This window comes from Cuculus canorus, chromosome 5, assembly GCF_017976375.1.
Source record: "Cuculus canorus isolate bCucCan1 chromosome 5, bCucCan1.pri, whole genome shotgun sequence".
NCBI classification, from domain to species: Eukaryota; Metazoa; Chordata; class Aves; order Cuculiformes; family Cuculidae; genus Cuculus; species Cuculus canorus.
Window position 1 is genome coordinate 494,477 of NC_071405.1, and position 17,485 is coordinate 511,961.

At 48.2% G+C, this 17,485-nt stretch overlaps 1 long non-coding RNA gene across 12 annotated transcripts; it reads left to right on the plus strand.

Moving 5' to 3' along the window:
- The first annotated feature begins 131 nt into the window (after window positions 1-131).
- Window positions 132-15,305, plus strand: LOC128852371 (uncharacterized). Of its 12 annotated transcripts, none has more exons than XR_008450172.1 (10): window positions 132-307; window positions 605-755; window positions 5,110-5,326; window positions 5,437-5,511; window positions 6,426-6,566; window positions 6,985-7,179; window positions 7,544-7,632; window positions 7,728-7,848; window positions 8,832-13,637; window positions 14,312-15,305. It is a non-coding gene; the product is annotated as an uncharacterized LOC128852371 (long non-coding RNA). The 12 variants fall into 12 exon arrangements; XR_008450175.1 differs by lacking the exon at window positions 7,544-7,632 and having other exon boundaries at window positions 8,832-12,831; window positions 13,456-13,637; XR_008450179.1 differs by lacking the exon at window positions 7,544-7,632 and having other exon boundaries at window positions 8,832-8,983; window positions 11,539-13,637.
- The last annotated feature ends 2,180 nt before the right edge of the window (window positions 15,306-17,485 follow it).

Consider the following 17,485-nt stretch of genomic DNA (forward strand, 5'->3'; position numbering starts at 1 on the left):
CGTATATTTCTCACATGATCCACCCTCCAGGTGTGATGTTAAATACACTATAGTGATACTGAACATCGGTGTGGTAGATGTCTCTGATAATTTGCTGTAATTGGTGATTACAAAATGCTTGAAAGATGCCTTCGTCATATTTTAGTTAATACATCTTTGTACCTGGAAATCTCCATAACTTCTTTTTCACAATATAAGCTTGCCAGTTGAGGGAGAGCACCAGCAGCGGCACAGCCAGCCTCCAGAAGGGGTTTTGCTGTGGTCTCCAACACCACCCCCGTGGCCTCACCAGGGAGCTGCGCATGGGGTAGGTGGGGGACTGGGAGAGCTTTTGGGGTTAAAAGACTGCCTGGCAGTGTGAAATCCAGGGTTATGAGCAGCGTCCCTTGGGAATCAATTCTTTGTGTTTTGGCCCAAAATTGGGTGTAGGGCTGTTCCCAGGCAGGGTGAGACCATGATGGAGGATGGGAAGTGCGGGGGGGACCGACTGCATCCAGCAGGGAGACTGGGGTGCTCACCCCTCTGTCACAGCATGGCTCGCTTGCATTGTGCTGTGAGATGAAGAACTCTTTCAGACTCTGTCTGTATTTTTTTCTTCCATCAGAATAAAAGTTCTGGAATCTCTATGTAAAAATTTGGAGAAAGAACTGCCTGCTTTGAGATCCTTCTGTGTGATGTGCTTCCCCCTGAACTAGAGCCGATCGGACAAAAAATTATTACCTGCATTTTGGAACAAATCTCTAGAGACAATTAAGGTACAGAGACAATTTTATCTTGTGATTATTTCACGATGTGGTGGCTGTTATTCTCAGTAAGGAGGGTCCTGCATTGTAAGCTTCCCTGCATGACCCTTGTTGCTTGAAGAACTGTGGGCGCTGGGGGAGAGAAGCTGCCATTTACTTGGAAAATTCCAGGAACGATGAGAGGTCATTGTGTCTGGAATGTAACTTCTCACAAATGAAGCACAGAAAATGTACCTCTTCTGTGTGGGATGAATTATTTAAAGTAAAAAAGAAAAAAAAGAAAGTCCCTTTAGCATGAAGAGGACAAGTGGAGCCTCTTCGCTCGCAGCGAGGTGCAGGGTGGGCTGGGGAGCTGAAGGCTACAAGCAGCCTGGCAGAAGATGCTTGAGATCACTCAGATGGTTACAGAGTGCTAGTTAGTGTTCAGGAGGAAGGACTGCTGGTAAATGTACGTGCTCTACCTCTGCGAGTCCCCGTCTGCCCCTCTTCACGCACCGGGAGAGGCTAAAGAGCAGCAGTGGGTAAGGTCAAAGCCCAGGCAGGGACTGCTTTATGTCCATAAAGAAGAGGGCTGCTATTAAGCTTAATGAACAACTTTCGACTTGCAGGAATGTTGCTAATGTAGTGTGTATTTATTATCAGGCCCAAAGCAAAGGGAGAGACCGTGAGGCACCGAAGCAGTGGGACAGCCCCCACACGTGGGCTGAGGAAGCAGCTGGTGCCGCGGTGCACCGAGAGCTGCCTGGAAACAGAAAAACTTATAAGCACTTCAATACTCAGATTCTGCTTGTATGGTATTTCTTTTGTGGCCAGCAGGACAAGGGAGGGGATTGTGCACTGCCGAGATCTCATCTGGACCCCTGCATTCAGTTCTGGAGTCCTCGGCACAGGACGGATGTGGGTCTGTTGGAGAGGGGCCAGAGGAGACCATGGAGATGATTGGAGGGCTGCAGCACGTACCACACGAGGACAGGCTGAGAGAGTTGGGGTTGTTCAGCCTGGAGAAGAGAAGAAAATTGCACAGAAGGCTCTGGGGAGATGTAGGAGCAGCTTCCAGTACTGAAAAGGGCTTTAGGAAAGCTGGGGAGGGGATCTTGATCAGGGAGATGGGATAGGGCAGGACATGGGGGAATGGTTTTCAGCTGCAAGCTGGGAGATTGGAATGAGATCTTAGGAAGAAATGTTTTGCTGTGAGGGTGGGGAGGCCCTGGCCCAGGGTGCCCAGAGCAGTGGGGGCTGCCCCATCCCTGGAGGGGTTCCAGGCCAGGTTGGATGGGGCTTGGAGCCCCTGATCCAGTGGGAGGTGTCCCTGCCCATGGCAGGGGTGGGACTGGATGGGCTTTGGGGTCCCTTCCAACCCAAACTGTTCTGTTGTTTATGAAGTGAGGTGGTTTTCCCTTTTCCTGAAAGGGAGGAAGAAAAAAAAAAGTAAAAGGAAAATTTGTTAAATAAGAAACTTTCTTGGCAAGGGCAGAGGTGCCAATTGTGCTCACTGTGCACAGTCCCCGATGGACACGGGCCAGTCCGCACCCGAGAAGGGCTGAGCCAGCACGACCTTTGCCACCACTGCGAAGTTTAACAGCACTCGCGGCTCACTCGCTGCGCCAGCGGCGGGAGCTGGGATAGATCTGCTGGGTGGCAAATATTGATATGAGAAGCAATTTCACCTACTCCAGGCCTGAGAGATAAGCTGCATCCTGCAATGACTTTACATTAGGGAAGTGCTCAGATCTGAAAATAATTCTTGAAATCAGCCAATTCCTTGACTTCCAAATAAAACCCAGTCTTGTATCCATGGAGCAGAGAGGGTTCTCAGGTGCTCTTATGCTGGGATTTCTTTATAGGTGCTTTCTTTTTAAGACTGCCAGGTGGAAAACAAGTTGGACTTGGGAAATCCAGTGGTTTGCGTTGGTAACTGTGGTGATGCAGTTTATCTGCTTGGTTTGGTTTGGTTTGCCTTTGAGAGATGCCGCTTGCCTGGAAGCCTCCTGACCCCCAGGAGCTGCGGGCATGGGGAGCAGCACAGCTGGTGGTGTCTGAGGGAGATGTCCAGGTAAAGAGGACACAGCAGCCACCTTCCCGTGCCACGCTGTTGTAGGAAGCTGCCTGCAGCGGAGCTGCCGAGGGGCTGGTGGGTGGCATGGAGGAGCAGGATGCTGTGTTGCACCACTGGAACAGCTACGGAAAGGATGAGAGTGAGTTCCTTGTTGATACGGTTTATTACAAGGGCACAGTCTATAGAAAGGAGCGCATTCCCTCCTGTAAACAGAGGAGACGTTTGCAGTGACAGAGCTAATTAGGCTCTTGGGAAAATTTATTCAGAGCTAATAAGAAGCAGAACTAAACGTTGTCTTAATTTACCCTCCAGCTCACAAAAATGTTGTTCATTCAAGTTGCACTAATTAAGCCAACAGCCATTAACCCTTTCTTCAGAGGCAGAGACCCTTGGCACTGAAGAGGAATTAAACTGCGTGCTTTCCAGTGAGCACCTTTGTGTTTCTGCGAGTCTTGGAGCTCCTGTCTTCATCCTGTAGTGAGCATCTGTGACGTTAACTGGTGCGGAGAAATGTTACTCCTCTGCCTTTCCCAACTCCAGCTGCAAGGCTGGCTTTTCCAGCCCAGCATCCCAGAGTGCCACTGCGCAGTGCCCCTGCCTGCAGCTGGGGCGAGGGTTTGCACTCCATCTGCCCACAGCTCTTGGGAGCTCCAGGATGGCTTTGAGCCCTCCTATCAGTTAGAATCATAGAACTATAGATTACTTTAGTTTGGAAGTGACCTTGACGATCCTGCAGCTCCAACCCCCCCTTCTATGGCCTTGAACACCTCCAGGGGTGGAGCAGCCACAGCTTCCCTGGGCAGCCTGTTCCGGTGCCTCACTGCTCACATAGTGAAGAAATTCATCCTTATGTCTAGTCTAAATCTTTCCCTCTCTAGTTTATACCTGTTCCCCCTTGTCCTATCACTACCATCCTTTGTAAACAGACCCTTCCCAGCTTTCTTGTAGCCCCTTCAGGTACTGGAAGGTCGCTATAAGGTCTCCCTGGAGCCTTCTCTTCTCCAGGCTGAACAACCCCAACTCTCTCAGCCTGTCCTCACAGGGAGGGTGCTCCAGCCCTTGGATCATCTTTGTAGCCTCCCCTGGACCCGTTCCAATAGTTCCATCTCCTCCTTAGGCTGAGGATTCCAGAACTGGACACAATACTCCAGGTGAGGTCTCACAAGAGAGGAATAGAGGGGCAGAATCCCCTTCCTCAACCTGCTGGCCACTTTGTGAGATAGGGCTTTGTGTTCCACTGCGTCGGTCAGAACTGGAGAGTTACTGGCACTGAAGGTCCTTGTGTGAGCCTGTGATAAAGTTCAGCTGTTCCAAAATGTCACTTTTTCACACCCAGCTTGCTGCAAGAGATGGCAAACGTGGTGAAAATCTTGCCTAATGTTTGTTGTCGCAAGAGTTCAAGTTCAGTTTTGGAGGCTGTGATCAGGGACAGTCTGGGCAAGGTTTAGGCAGCATTTCAGCCTTGGAGTGCTTGGCTAAACTCAGCCTTAGCTCTGAGCATTGCTCGTCTCCAGTAGTTGGGAAGTGACTGATAAACTAGAAAATGCCAGAAGTATGAGTGCTGTAAGGAAGAAAGGAGATTTAGTGGGTTTTACCTTTTATCTTCTTTCTACATAGAGCAGTGAAAGCACGTGATTAAGAGTAATCTCAAAAATAGAGTCCTCATCTACTGCTGTTGCCTTTATAGCATCATTTTTATGTGAAGTGCTTTGGCAGTAACTCATCCCTCAGTCAGCTGCCCCGGCTCAAATGTGAGGAGCAGAAAGCGGCTCCCTCTCTGTACTTGAGGAACATTACAGGAGTTCAAACTGATCAGGAGAATGAAAAGGGCAAAAAATGATATTTAATGCTCCCATGCTTTAAAAAGGAGAGGTGATCCTGGTGGCTGCAGCACCAGGCGGAGGGCCCACAGTGCCTTATTCCGCAGAACAGCAGCATCTGACTTCGTGCTTTGTAATGGAGATGAGCATGAAACGCAGAGCCTGGGGCTGCTTTTTGATGTCTTGCTTCTTTGTCTGATTTTGGGGTGGCGTCTAACAGTGACAGAGTGCTCTCCGGGAGGGGCACTGTGGGCTGTCTCACTGCGGGTTATATTCACAGTCAACATTGGGTGTTTTAATTTGGGTGTAAGGCCTCTTGCATTGGCTTCATATTTTGTTTTGCAGATCTCTCTCTTGTGAAGAAGGAACACCACTTGGTCAGCACTGCAGGGTTCAAATTCATCAGGGTTTGTGTTTTGGGGTGGGTTTCTTTTATGCTGTTTTGTTTCTGGTAACAACATCATCTAACCCAATATTTTGCACTTTTGAGGCTGTTTATTTACTTGGAGCAAATGCTGTGAATTACGCTGGCTGCCTGTGCTGCCTTGCCACGATTCCTCGTGCGGGGGTGGCTGGAGCTGCGTGCGGTGAGAAGGAAGCAGCACGGACGTCGCAGCCAGCCAAGAGGGGAATCTGCATGTCATCACTCAGATGCTGCATTTGGCAAAGGGGACAGAGAAAAACTAGTTACTTGTCTGACTGAGTCGGTGCGTGTCCTAATATTAACCATCAGGGCACGGCCTGAAATTCTCTGCCAGTAATCTGGGAAATTCCAGTGCTGGAGCTGTATTTAATGCTGTCATTTTCTGCCTTCCAGACAGGTCATCCCTGGAGACCAGGATCGGTATGAGACAATGCCTTAAAAGAGCAGCAACACCGATGTGAAGAATGGGTAAGCAGTCTCTAGAGGTCATCAATTACTTCATATTCCAAGAAATCTCCCATTCGCAAGGTTGCTCATCAAATAGAAACTCCATCTGGCATTGGTTAAGAATGTTTTACTTAAGGTAATTAGGTGGAACTCTCGCACCACTGTTGATTTCTGCAGCTGTCCCTACGGAGCAGGGTGAGCTCTGCAAGAGAAACTTAAATGCAGCTCTCTCGCCAAACACCTTCATAACAACCGAGTGTGCAGCCTGGAGCAGAGCAATCCAACACAGCAAACAACTTGCTCTTCCCTTGAAGCTGTGGAAGAAGTTTTCAAAGTAGTCTGGTTATTGACATGAGGAAAAGGAAATAAAGCTGAAGTTCTCGTCATTAGATGTGCTCAGCAACGTCTGTCCCTGTGTTTGTGTCTGTCCTCATCCCCACACCTGTGGCACTCGAGTCCCTCACCCCTGCCCAAGGGCAAGCAATAGTTGTGGTGAGGTCACATAGCAGGGTTTTATTATTGTGTCTTTTTATTGCAACTTTAATTGAAATGACTATCAAAACGATCATTTAATTATTTTAGTGTTAATATTCCTTTATAGGCCAGGGAAAACTCCAAGCAATTGAGGAAAAAAAAAAAAAGCTTTAATAAAAATTTAGGCCATTTTTTTTTTATCTTTAATAATTCAAATTGCTTTTTGTTCTTTTAATCACCTTGGTGTAAAATCTTGCAGTTTTACTACACGCATTGTTACTACCATATAGTATAGATTTGGCGTGCATGCGTGTGCAAACCTGTAGGCTATGTGGGGGTAACCCGGCAGGAAGACTTTTGTGGCACAGTTCAGTACCTTTATCACTTTTGTGACTACTGCTTCTTCCTTCAGGTAGGAGCAAAAGTCAAACGTGGATGGCTTTTGGCTTTTTTTAATATAGAAACCTGAGGCATTCCCTAAGTGTTGCTGGTGAATCCTGCTCTGAGTTGGAGGCGAGAGCCAGGGAGGCATTTGCTGCGTCGTTCCAAGGACACAAATTGCTGCAGGCATCTCGGAGAGGGCACTCATCAAAACTGCGCAGGTTTGTAAATGAGCTGGTTCCAAAATCTATTGATGCTGAATGCGAGCCAGGACTGATCAGCAGAAACTCCAGTAATTGCAATGAATTTTTTAGTCATTTTAAGTGTTTCTAATACAACCTCAATATTGTATTACGGTGCTATCTGTGTTTGCAATCATAATTTATCACCTACTAGCAACTCGATATAATATTTTTCAGATATAAACCTTTCCTCTTTATTGAAATGGGAATATGTCTAATAATAATGAGAAGGATGGATGAAATCATGTTAATGTGTACGTTGCCATTCTCTTCTGCTGTTTCCTGCTGTATCTCTTGATGTGAAATCAAATTCACGCTTTGGCTATCGTCAGCAGGGAAATGCCGAGTTCTGCATTAATGGAGATGCATCTCCTGTGATTTTGTTCACACACGCCAGGGCCTTTGGTGCTCGGGCACTGTGACTGCAAGGAAGTGAAGGGAGGCGTTGAAAGGTTCTTCGGAATCCGCTGTTTTGCACCGTGTTGTGCTTATTGGGAGACAAGGAGTGCTTGTCTGCTGCAGCATGTGATCTGTTTAATGGTACTCTCGCACTTATCAATGCCCATCGCTTATTCCACTGAGGACACGACAGGTACGCAGAAGTCCTGTTTTAGGAAACCTGTCCTCAGCTGCAACCTGAAATGGTTAATAAGGAGAGATCTCATCTGTAACGAGTCTGGGTTGTAGAACTGGGAGAAAGCCCAGATTTTAGACGCACCTTCTCTACCTAAGAATGAGAGAGAGGGCAAAGCCAAAAGCCAGGAAAAGTAAATGGAATAGTTTAATTTAATAACAACGTTTGTTGTCTGATTAACCTAGATGAATTGTGTTTGTGTAATTCTCTATTTTCCCCGCTTCCATGTGCAGTTGTTACTTTGCACGCTAATGCAGGAAAAATCTCTTTCATTTGCAGTAAATAATTTTGCATATTTACCAAGGGAATTATTTTTTGTCAGCTGGACGCTCAGTTAACTTCATGCACTGCTGATGGATGAGTTTCTTTAAGCACTGGTGGTTCACGGAGGGGGCAATTGCTTTGCTGAAGGTTGTATTGATTTTTGTGTATTTTCATGGTGCTGTAGGACTGCATACCTGTTCAGCCCTAACAGTTTACCTTGTTTTCACTCTTTTTCTACACAGACCATTTTTCTGGGGCTCATTCCTGGTGCTACTGAAGCCAAGGGGTTCATTGAAGCATGACTGGACAAATTGTTTGGGATTTCCAGTCTCGCCAAAACTGGGTCAAAACATTGGGTCTGAGGTACGTTAAGACCACTTCCCACTCTTACAGATGCTCAGTAATTACAATGAGGTCATAGCAACCATGAGCTGCTTACAGACCTAACTTGATGACGTTACATTTCCTGAAGCACAGAGGGAAGCTGAGTCCTCAGCACTTGCCCCAGCACGGCACAGCCCTGTCACTGCATTTTTACACACACATTAAAAAAACATGTTTCTCTTAGCACATTAAAAATGCAGTACAATACAACTTAAAAGTGCATAGTCGTAGGCAAGAGTGATACAGAGCCTCTCTGCCTGTGTTGATGTGTGAGCTGGTACACCAGCCATCCCATCCTCCTCAACAGGTAGAGTCATAGGATCCCTAGGTTGGAAAAGACCTTTGAGATCATTGAGTCCACCCATTCCTGTCCCCTACTAAACCAGATCCCTGAGCACCTCATCTGCTCAGCTTATAAACCCCTCATAAAGTCCCTCCAGGGACTAAACCATCTCCCTGGGCAGCCTCTGCCAGGGCTGAGAACCCTTTATGTGAAGAAGTTTTTCCTAATGTCCAGTCTGAACCTGCCCTGGTGCAACTTGAGGCCATTCCCTCTCATCCTATCTCTGTCACTTGGGAGGAGAGCCCAACACCCACCTCACCACAACCTCTTTCCAGGAGCTGCAGAGAGTGATGAGATCTCCCCTCAGCCTCCTCTTCTCCAGGCTAAACAGCCCCAGGGCCCTCAGCTGCTCCCGGAACCCCTGAGCTCCAGACCCTTCCCCAGCTCTGTTCTCTTCCCTGGACACACTCCAGCACCTCATTGTCCTTCTTGCAGTGAAGGGGCCCAAAACTGAACCCAGGATTGGAGGTGCAGCTTCACCAATGCTGAGCGCAGGGGCACAGCCACTGCCCTGCTCCTGCTGGCCACGCTCTTTCTGACATGAGCCGAGATGGAGCGGTGCTGCTGCTCTGCATTTCCACACCCAAGGCTTGTCCATGCTTTTCTTTGTGCTTCCCAGGCAGACCCGAAGCTCAGAGCACCACAGTTGCCTGTCCTGGAGCTGACCACGAAGAACTAATATCCCTCAAATAAAGCCTTCAGCTTCTTTCCGAGGAAAGGGAACTGTAATGAGAGAGGAAAGCATGACAGAAGAGAGGGGCCAGCAAGAAGGTAACTGCAAACTTGTCTGGAGGAGTACAGGGTCAGCAGCGGGGAAGCTTTGCCTCTGCAGCTGCCCCTGGGTCACCCTTCTCCCACGGGCAGCGCCTCTGCAGCACACTCTGATGCTGATCAGCGTGGGGAAACGTGCAGTAGTGAGCAACCCGCATCACGCTGTGCTAACAAACACGTGTTCCAGAGATCCTGCTTCGAGAGGCAATAATGAGAATGCTGGTGCAACCACAAGCCTTCGAGGTGCTGCAGTCCTGCTGGTGGCAGTGACCCCTTCCTCGGGAGCCACGTTTGGGTGCCCTGGGATGGGCAGGGGGTTTAGCAAAGCAAAATAAATGCAAGGAGGAGCTGTATTTCCTCTCTATCAACACATCAGTGGAATAAACATTAAAGAGGAAGCAAAATTAATTAAATGAAGGGAGGCTCTCATGCTAAAACCAGATCAGTGCAATGTGACCGTGAGTGTTTTTGGAAAGGGCAAATGAAAAGGTGTTGGCATCACAGCAACGAGGGTCAGAGTGAGCTCTGAAAGTGGAGGAGAAAAATTGACTTCTCTTTTGATGAAGCTTGCTTGTTTGTAACCGAGGCTGGACCTGTTAGCTGGAGAACATCAGCTACAATGTGATGCGCTGGTCCGTGTCTTCATGAGCAAAAGTAACTGCTTCTGAGACTGTTTTTCCTCTTTCTTCTTTTCTACCTTGTAATCCTGTTAATACATTTCAAATGCAAAGACAGGACTGGAGAAGTTCCCTTAAAAAAGAAAGGTAATTTTCAGAACGTCATACTTGTGGCTTGTCTTCTTAACGAAGATCTTGTTATCAGACACCTGGTGTGTGCTGGTTCTCAGCTGGGGACCGCCCGCAGAGGTTCCCGGTGTCACAGCTCTAACACCGAACTCAGTTTTCATCCTGCTCTGGGGTTTCCAGGTAGCTTCCATCCCCAAAGAACACTTCTGCTGAACACGGATTGGGCTTTAAAAGGCAGCAGTTTGTTAGTGTTTGGCTGCACCAGGTCTCACAGGAGATAAAAGGTGCAGCATGCTCTTGAGTACCAGCCCTGGGCATCAGGAAAAGGAAAGTATGGATGGGTGAAAATTTCTTGCTCTTTCTTCCAGACAATCAATCATAGAAATGATAGTCATGCCAAAGCAGCCCAACGTCCCAGAGCACATCCCTGTGCATCAGTGGTACCTCCTCTGCATGCAGACAGCGGTCTGAGCCCTTCTTAGGGCAGTACAAACAGCCCTGTTGAGGCGGGGGTGAGGTAACCAGGCTGTGGGATGTGCTTATTATCCAGAAAAATGAAGAAAAAAAGACCACAGAGGTGGGATCAACAGTCAGATGGCTATGCCACACCCAATGGGAAGCTGGGAAGTGCTCTCTGTTTAGCACTCTGCTCAGCCATAGATTTCCATATACTTTTAGAAAGAAAATGAAAGGCAGCAGCTTAATAGCTTAAGTGCGGAGCTTACTGTCAAATCCAATCCCGTGGACAAGCAGCAAGACGCTCTGCGCAGATAGATGGCAAGGTTTACCTGTGAGCAATTTCCTGCTCAGCTTCTATTACCCTTCGATGAGTGGCTTTACTTGTCTCTACATCTTTCTACTAGTCTTTCTATTTCCTGAAGTAGGAATTAATGTACAGGAGAGAAGGGCAGCAATATGTCCGGGGCACCCAAGGCTGATTGTTGGAAAGCTTTTCCTCTTGGATGACTGGAAAGAAGCCTGGCAGCCCGGGAACGAGCAAGCTGCTGCTTTCTTGCTGAAAATGCAATGTGTCCAACAGATGTAGCTAAATAATGTATACAAGTCAATCAGGTTCTTCCAATTACCGATCAGGAGATGTGGAAGGACAGACAGATGGGCGACAGTCCACAAGACGTTGAGTCTGCTCCCCCTCCATCACCACCCGCCTCCGCTGTGCCCACACTCTTGAGTAAATCAGAGGAGGCCTCAGAGATAATGCGAGGGCTGAAGCACCTCTGCTCTGAGGACAACCTGAGAGGGGTGGGGATGTTCAGCCTGGAGAAGAGAAGGCTGCAGGGAGACCTCAGAGCAGCTTCCAGTGCTGAAGGGGCTCCAGGAAAGCTGGGGAGGGGCTTTTTCCAAGGGCCTGGAGTGACAGGATGAGGGGGAATGGCTTTAAATTGGAAGGGGGAAGATTTAGATTAGACATTAGGAAGAAATGTTTTGCTGTGCGGGTGGGGAGGCCCTGGCCCAGGGTGCCCAGAGCAGTGGGGGCTGCCCCATCCCTGGAGGGGTTCCAGGCCAGGTTGGATGGGGCTTGGAGCCCCTGATCCAGTGGGAGGTGTCCCTGCTCATGGCAGGGGTGGGACTGGATGGGCTTTGAGGTCCCTTCCAACCCAAATCATTCTATGATTCTATGATTTTACTGAAAAGACATTTTATGAACAGAGGTTGTTGGTGCCTGCACGCAGGTTCTCTACACTAATGCATCACAGAGCCCCCCAAAGCCACCAGGTTTTGCCAACACCTGCTGATGGCTCGGCAGCAAGTTGAGTTTCACCCACAGTGACTCAAATCCTCCTGCTTCAGGGCTGGTCATTCGGCAGCACAACTCACTTCAGATCCCGAGTGGAAAGAACCGAGCTCCCTTTCACTTTGGATGCAGCTGACCAGCGTGACCGTGGCTCACTTCACTTCCTGAGCTGTGCCGTGACCGGCTCCCGAGAGCAGCCAGGCCAGACTCCAATAACAGTTAATCAGCTTTCTCCTTATCCATAATTATTTCCCATCACTCTCTCTTCTAACCTTTTCTTAAATGACAAGGTTCCTTTAGCCAAGGTATTAATTTCCAGCTCCCCAAAAGCCTCTGCTGTGTACCTTGTGCGTGTAGCATCGCTCACGCCAATCTGCTGGGGAAAGCGCTGCTTTATAATCTGACAGCCCTTAAATGAAGCAGTTTTGTGTCAAATAGCAGCTTTTGACAAACTCGCCGGCTGAAAGGCTTCTTCCTTTTGTGTGACATTTCACCACTTCTTTTTCTTCAATATTTCTGACACTTTTCCCATTACGATGATGAAGTTCTAAGGCAAAAAGAAACTAATGGTTTGTTCTCCTCATGGAAAGAATGAAAAGAATGCCATTAAAATTAGAGGAAAAAATATCTCGCATTGCTGTAGTCAAGTGGAAGATGTAGGCTGAGGATTAGGGAGTGTGTACGTGGGATAGTGAATATGAATGCTGGTGGTTTAAGGTTAACTGTGCAATAGCATTATCTGAAAAAAGAGCATTCGGTGAACATTATTGCCTATTTTCCAAAGGGGAATCCATTCCTGTTTCTTGGTGGTTGGTATGTGGCTTGGTTTCTGATGCTCTCCATCATAAAGCCAGCTCTGGGCTATCATATGGCACCTAGAAATGCAGATGTTTAGACATTCTAAATAGAACATGTCTGTGTACAAATATGTTTAGCGTGTATAACGAGTGGTGGAAATGTCCAGTTTCATTTTTATCACTGTTCTCACAGCCGTGTAGCTGGCTTCATGATGTTTTCATTCTGCTTTCACATCACTTTGTGCTTGCACTGTCAGGTTTGCAGGGCAGAGCCCAGCTCCTCTCTGTTCTGACCAGCGTTCCAAAGCCATCACCTTGCCAGAGTCTAAACTGTTCTCCTTGGAGGCAGGAGAATTTCTTATCCATTTCCTGGGTTGTATCTGAACAATGAGGCTGTGAATGTGGCTTAAGCTGTCTGTTTGGACTCTCACTTTGAATCTGCAGTGGCGACAGCTATTTCAATTCATTTGGGGTTGGTTCAGCGAGGCAGCAGCAGCAGCAGCAGCAGCCTACATCGAGTGGCAGTGGTGGGGTCATAACCCAATTTTGCAGGTAAGGATTCCTCTGCTGACGTTACCTTTTCTCTGTGGAGCATTTGTAGTTGGGGATAAAGAACTTCTGGAAACTGGGGAAAAAATTACGTCAGTCCCGCCAAGTTAATATTGGGGAAAAAATAAATGGAAGGAATCCCAATACAGAGGTAAGTGAACCATTCAGTGCGGTCTCCTGCACCACAGGGCATCCGGGCAAATCATAGCATCACAGAACCATGGAATGGTCTGGGTTGGAACCTCAAAGCCCATCCAGTTCCAACCTCCCTGTCATGGGCAGGGACACCTCCCACTGGACCAGGTTGTGGGTTGGATGGGGCTTTGAGCTCCCTGATCCAGTGGGAGGTGTCCCAGTTGGTACTGGAAGAGCCTGGGCTGCGGCGTTTGCAGACAGCAGAAGTTAATCCCCGCTTCCTGCGCCGCACAATGTTGCTTTCCTGCAGAGCAGCATCTCAAGTGACACACATAAAACCAAACAACTGAAATGTGAGGGCTGAGATTTCATGTCCTACATATCTAGAATAATTTATCACTGGAGACTGAGGAGTATAAAACGTTTTTTTGGTCAACATTAGGTTGATTTAAACATTTTGAATATGTTTAACAGAGTTTAAATTATTTTTAGCACAGACTCAACGGCTCTAACAGGACAGGAAAACTTCGAAGAACTTCGCTAGAAGAATAATTTATAGAGCTGCTTTATGCTGTGATGCACCTTAAATCATTGGGAATGGATGCAAATGATTTTTACAGCTCCTCTCTTTGCGGAGTATTTTACCAATGCAAACTACTTCTGAAGGACAGCAGGTGATTTGAGTTTAGTTTGTATCAGTGCATCCATGATTTAGAGATCTTAAATGGCAAAAGCCAAATTTATTTCTTCTAGCACGAGAGTATTTTAAATCACCTTAAATACCACTAGAGATTTATTCCAGTTTAAGGGATCCCATAATTAGCCCTGTAGAATACATAAGTCGTTCCTGCAGAGCATCACAGATTCCAGGGATAGGTCAAATGAGTGAGATTTTGGGTTTTTCATCCTGTCAAGCATAGGAGGGCAGCACTGCCGGCACCGGGGTGCCCACATGGCCCTTGTCAGAGTGACCTGCTCTGCCCATGATGTTCATGACACCCATTTCTTGTGTCACATTAGACCTCTGGTCCCTGATGTGTGCATCGCCCCAGCCCCATCCAGAGGATGCAGCTCCCACAGGAGCCTCCCAAGGAGAGGGCTCGGCTGCTGTGATACTCCCAACAGAAAGCAGCAGTTTAAGAGGAGAAAGATCTGGGATTTGCTTAAAAGAGAATGGTAGAGAGGGATGTGCCTGAAACCCTAACTCTTGCTGAAGTTCCTGAAACATGTGGTTTGTTTTGGATGAAATGTGGAGTGCAAGTAATTTCATGAAATGTTGATAAGTTGTTTTTTTCTTTTCCCTTTTCTGTTCTTTGCTTGTGTGTGTGTGCTCATATGGCTGGAGAAGATGGACAAGATGATGATTCTAACCAGCCAGGTTATTTTTTCAAGGTGCAGTTTTGACCTCACACCCACCATTGCTGAGCTGTTGTCATTTAAAAAAAAGGGAAACAAGGCTGTGTTTCTGTTCAAGCAAGAGATACCTTCTCCTTACCCAGGAGGGAGAACTGACTGGGTCATCGTTAACATCTGTCTCTCCAAAAAAGCAGTAGTTTTCGATTACAGCATCAGAAGATCAAGTACAGCCCAGTGTCACAGGGTTCCTCTTAAACACTGTGCTCTGCACCTTCTTCAACCACTCCTTGAACGCAAAGCCTTCATACTCTCAGAAAGAAACCTTTCTAGAGGTTTAGGAGACTTTATGCCACCAGGAAAAAAGCACGAGAAGCCGTTCAGCACCAGAAGCCCATTTTGAACAGCAAGGTTGATCAAACATAGAACAAACTGCTACGGCACTGGCGGGGAATCTGCCCGTTGGCATCACAAAATCAGGACAGATTTCTTATTCAGATGATGGGCTTGAGCTAAACACAACCTGTCAAGTGCAACACGGGGCAAGTGCTGAACCCAAATACCGTGTCACACAGCGAAGGTCGCGTCAGCTGAGATAACAGCTCCTTCCTACAGGACACCAGGACAGTTTCTGCAGCTGTTCCTGAATGACAAAGCTCCCAGTGTTGAGTCACGCTGCTCCCATCGCATCTCGACACTTGTAAGAGAAGGACAGTCTGGGGGGGAGGTTGTTGGTTATTTGTCCCTTTCCCTATAAACAGTTTGGAGAAGCGGACAGAAGGAATAGCATCATTCTAAGGCAGAGCAGCTGCTAGCAAAAAAAACCTGTAGAAATGATACTGCAAAATCCAGGAGACAGCAGCAGCACAGACTCAGCACAGAAACTTCAGGAGAGTGGCTGGCAAGCTCCTCTGATTTTCAGCTTCTGCCCAAAGCACCCCGGGCAAGGGTACACCCCCTCCTTCGCTCAGGGCAGCCCTACCACAGCGCCGGGGGATCACAGAAAACACCAACTTTACAGCGTCTGTCAGGGGGCTGAAACTGCTGACCTAAGGGAGGACATGGTGAGAGCCTTTCCCAGCTGGAACTCCTCCTTGCGCCCCCCTCCAAGGCAAACTAACTCAAACTAAAAGCAGGCTTCAATTTTATATTTTTAAAGACTTTTTTTGGGGTGCATTATAGAAGCAAAAATCATGGAATGGTTTGGGTTGAAAAGGACCTCAAAGCCCCTCCAGTTCCACCCCCTGCCATGGGCAGGGACACCTCCCACTGGATCAGGGGCTCCAAGCCCCATCCAACCTGGCCTGGAACCCCTCCAGGGATGGGGCAGCCACCACTGCTCTGGGTGGAAGAGGAAATCTAGTGCAGCAGAGGGAATCGAAAGCGATGCAGCATAGGCTTCAGCTGTAGAGGGAGGGCAAATACATCACAGTCCTGGGTCTCAGGTTGTGCCGGTGCCTGAGACCACACAGCCACCCCAGCCCACTGCTCCACACCACTGTACACCTACCGACCACCTTCCTTCATATTTCTGCCTTGCAAGCTTCTTTCCTGAAGCAAATTTCTTACTTCTGCTGTTATTTATTTCTGTGCTGTGCTTTTAAGATTTACATTTACAAGTTTGTGCTCTTCCTAATTGCAGACATAGCTTCCCCAGTGCCTTAACAGAGGGCACCTTATAGATACAATAATTATAATTAAATAAAGATAAATACTCATTACACAAATAGCATGTACAACAAATAGGACCTTTCCATTTAAAGGCTAAATGACAGCCTTGATGATGAATGATATAGACTAATTACAGGTTTCATAACTCATTAGCATCAAAAAGCAGAAGCGCTTTAAGGCAAGAGAAACTGGGCAGGGTAGCCGTGCCGATCCAGGCGCCAGCCTGCCCGCTGGGCAACTGTGGATGCAAAGGAGATGAGGAGTTGTGCTCCCCCTGTTCCCCCGCACCTCTGCTCTGAGGATGGGCTGAGAGAGTTGGGGGTGTTCAGCCTGGAGAGGAGAAGGCTGCGGGGAGACCTTAGAGCAGCTTCCAGTGCTGAAAGGGGCTCCAGGAAAGCTGGGGAGGGGCTTTTTCCAAGGGCCTGGAGTGACAGGACAAGGGGTAATGGCTTTAAATTGGAAGAGAGGAAGATTTAGATTAGACGTTCGAAAGAATTTTTCCACGCTGAGGGTGGGGAGGCCCTGGCCCAGGGTGCCCAGAGCAGTGGGGGCTGCCCCATCCCTGGAGGGGTTCCAGGCCAGGTTGGATGGAGCCCCTGATCCAGTGGGAGGTGTCCCTGCCCATGGCAGGGGTGGGACTGGATGGGCTTTGAGGTCACTTCCAACCCAAACCATTCCAGGATTCTACAATGATCCTTGCAGATGTGAGTGCCGGTACCATGGCCCCAGTGCTGCTGGTGTGGAGCAGCTTTGCGCGGCTGCAGGACTGCACATCCTGCGGGAAGCTCTGCCCCTGCTTGTGCCCATCCCTCACGGCACCTGCGTTCATGCATACAGCGCACGCAGCAGCTGTGCTGAATTATTGATGGGGCTGCTTTAACTTGTGGGCATCTTCTCCACAGGGTGGAAGGTGAAGCCGATAAAATCATTGCGCAGCAGCACCGCAGCCTGTCTCGCTGCTCAGCTGCTGGATGGCGAGCGACAGACACTCACCGCTGCTGAAGCTGCTCCACACAGAGACAGAACAGGAACACACCATTAGCTTTGTTCCATCACTTTTCAGCCACGCAGGAGAGACTCAGGCTGCTTTGCTTGGTTTTAGTTTGTTTTTCAAGCTGGTGTAAGGGTAGGAATTAACCGCAAGAGCTAACGAAGGAATAAATGGCAAAGAGGGATGGCTGGGACTGAGATCTGTTTAAGAAATGCCCTGTCAGGTGCAGCATGAGGACTCCCTGCAGCTGAGTGGTGAGGTCCTGTCAGCACAGGACATAAAATAGAAGGGTAACCTGGTAACCTGCCCACTCCCTCCCTAACGCTTGTGTGCCTCTGCACACGTGTAGTGCTTTAAACTTCCTAAAAGTGAGGGGTTGCCAAACACGGCTCCTAAAGTTCATCAGCAGTAATGAGGGGTAATTTAACTGCCACTATGAACAAGACAGGTAAAAACTTGCAAAATTGCTGCACTCAATCACTTCCTGGGGTAAGCAGCTATTGAGGC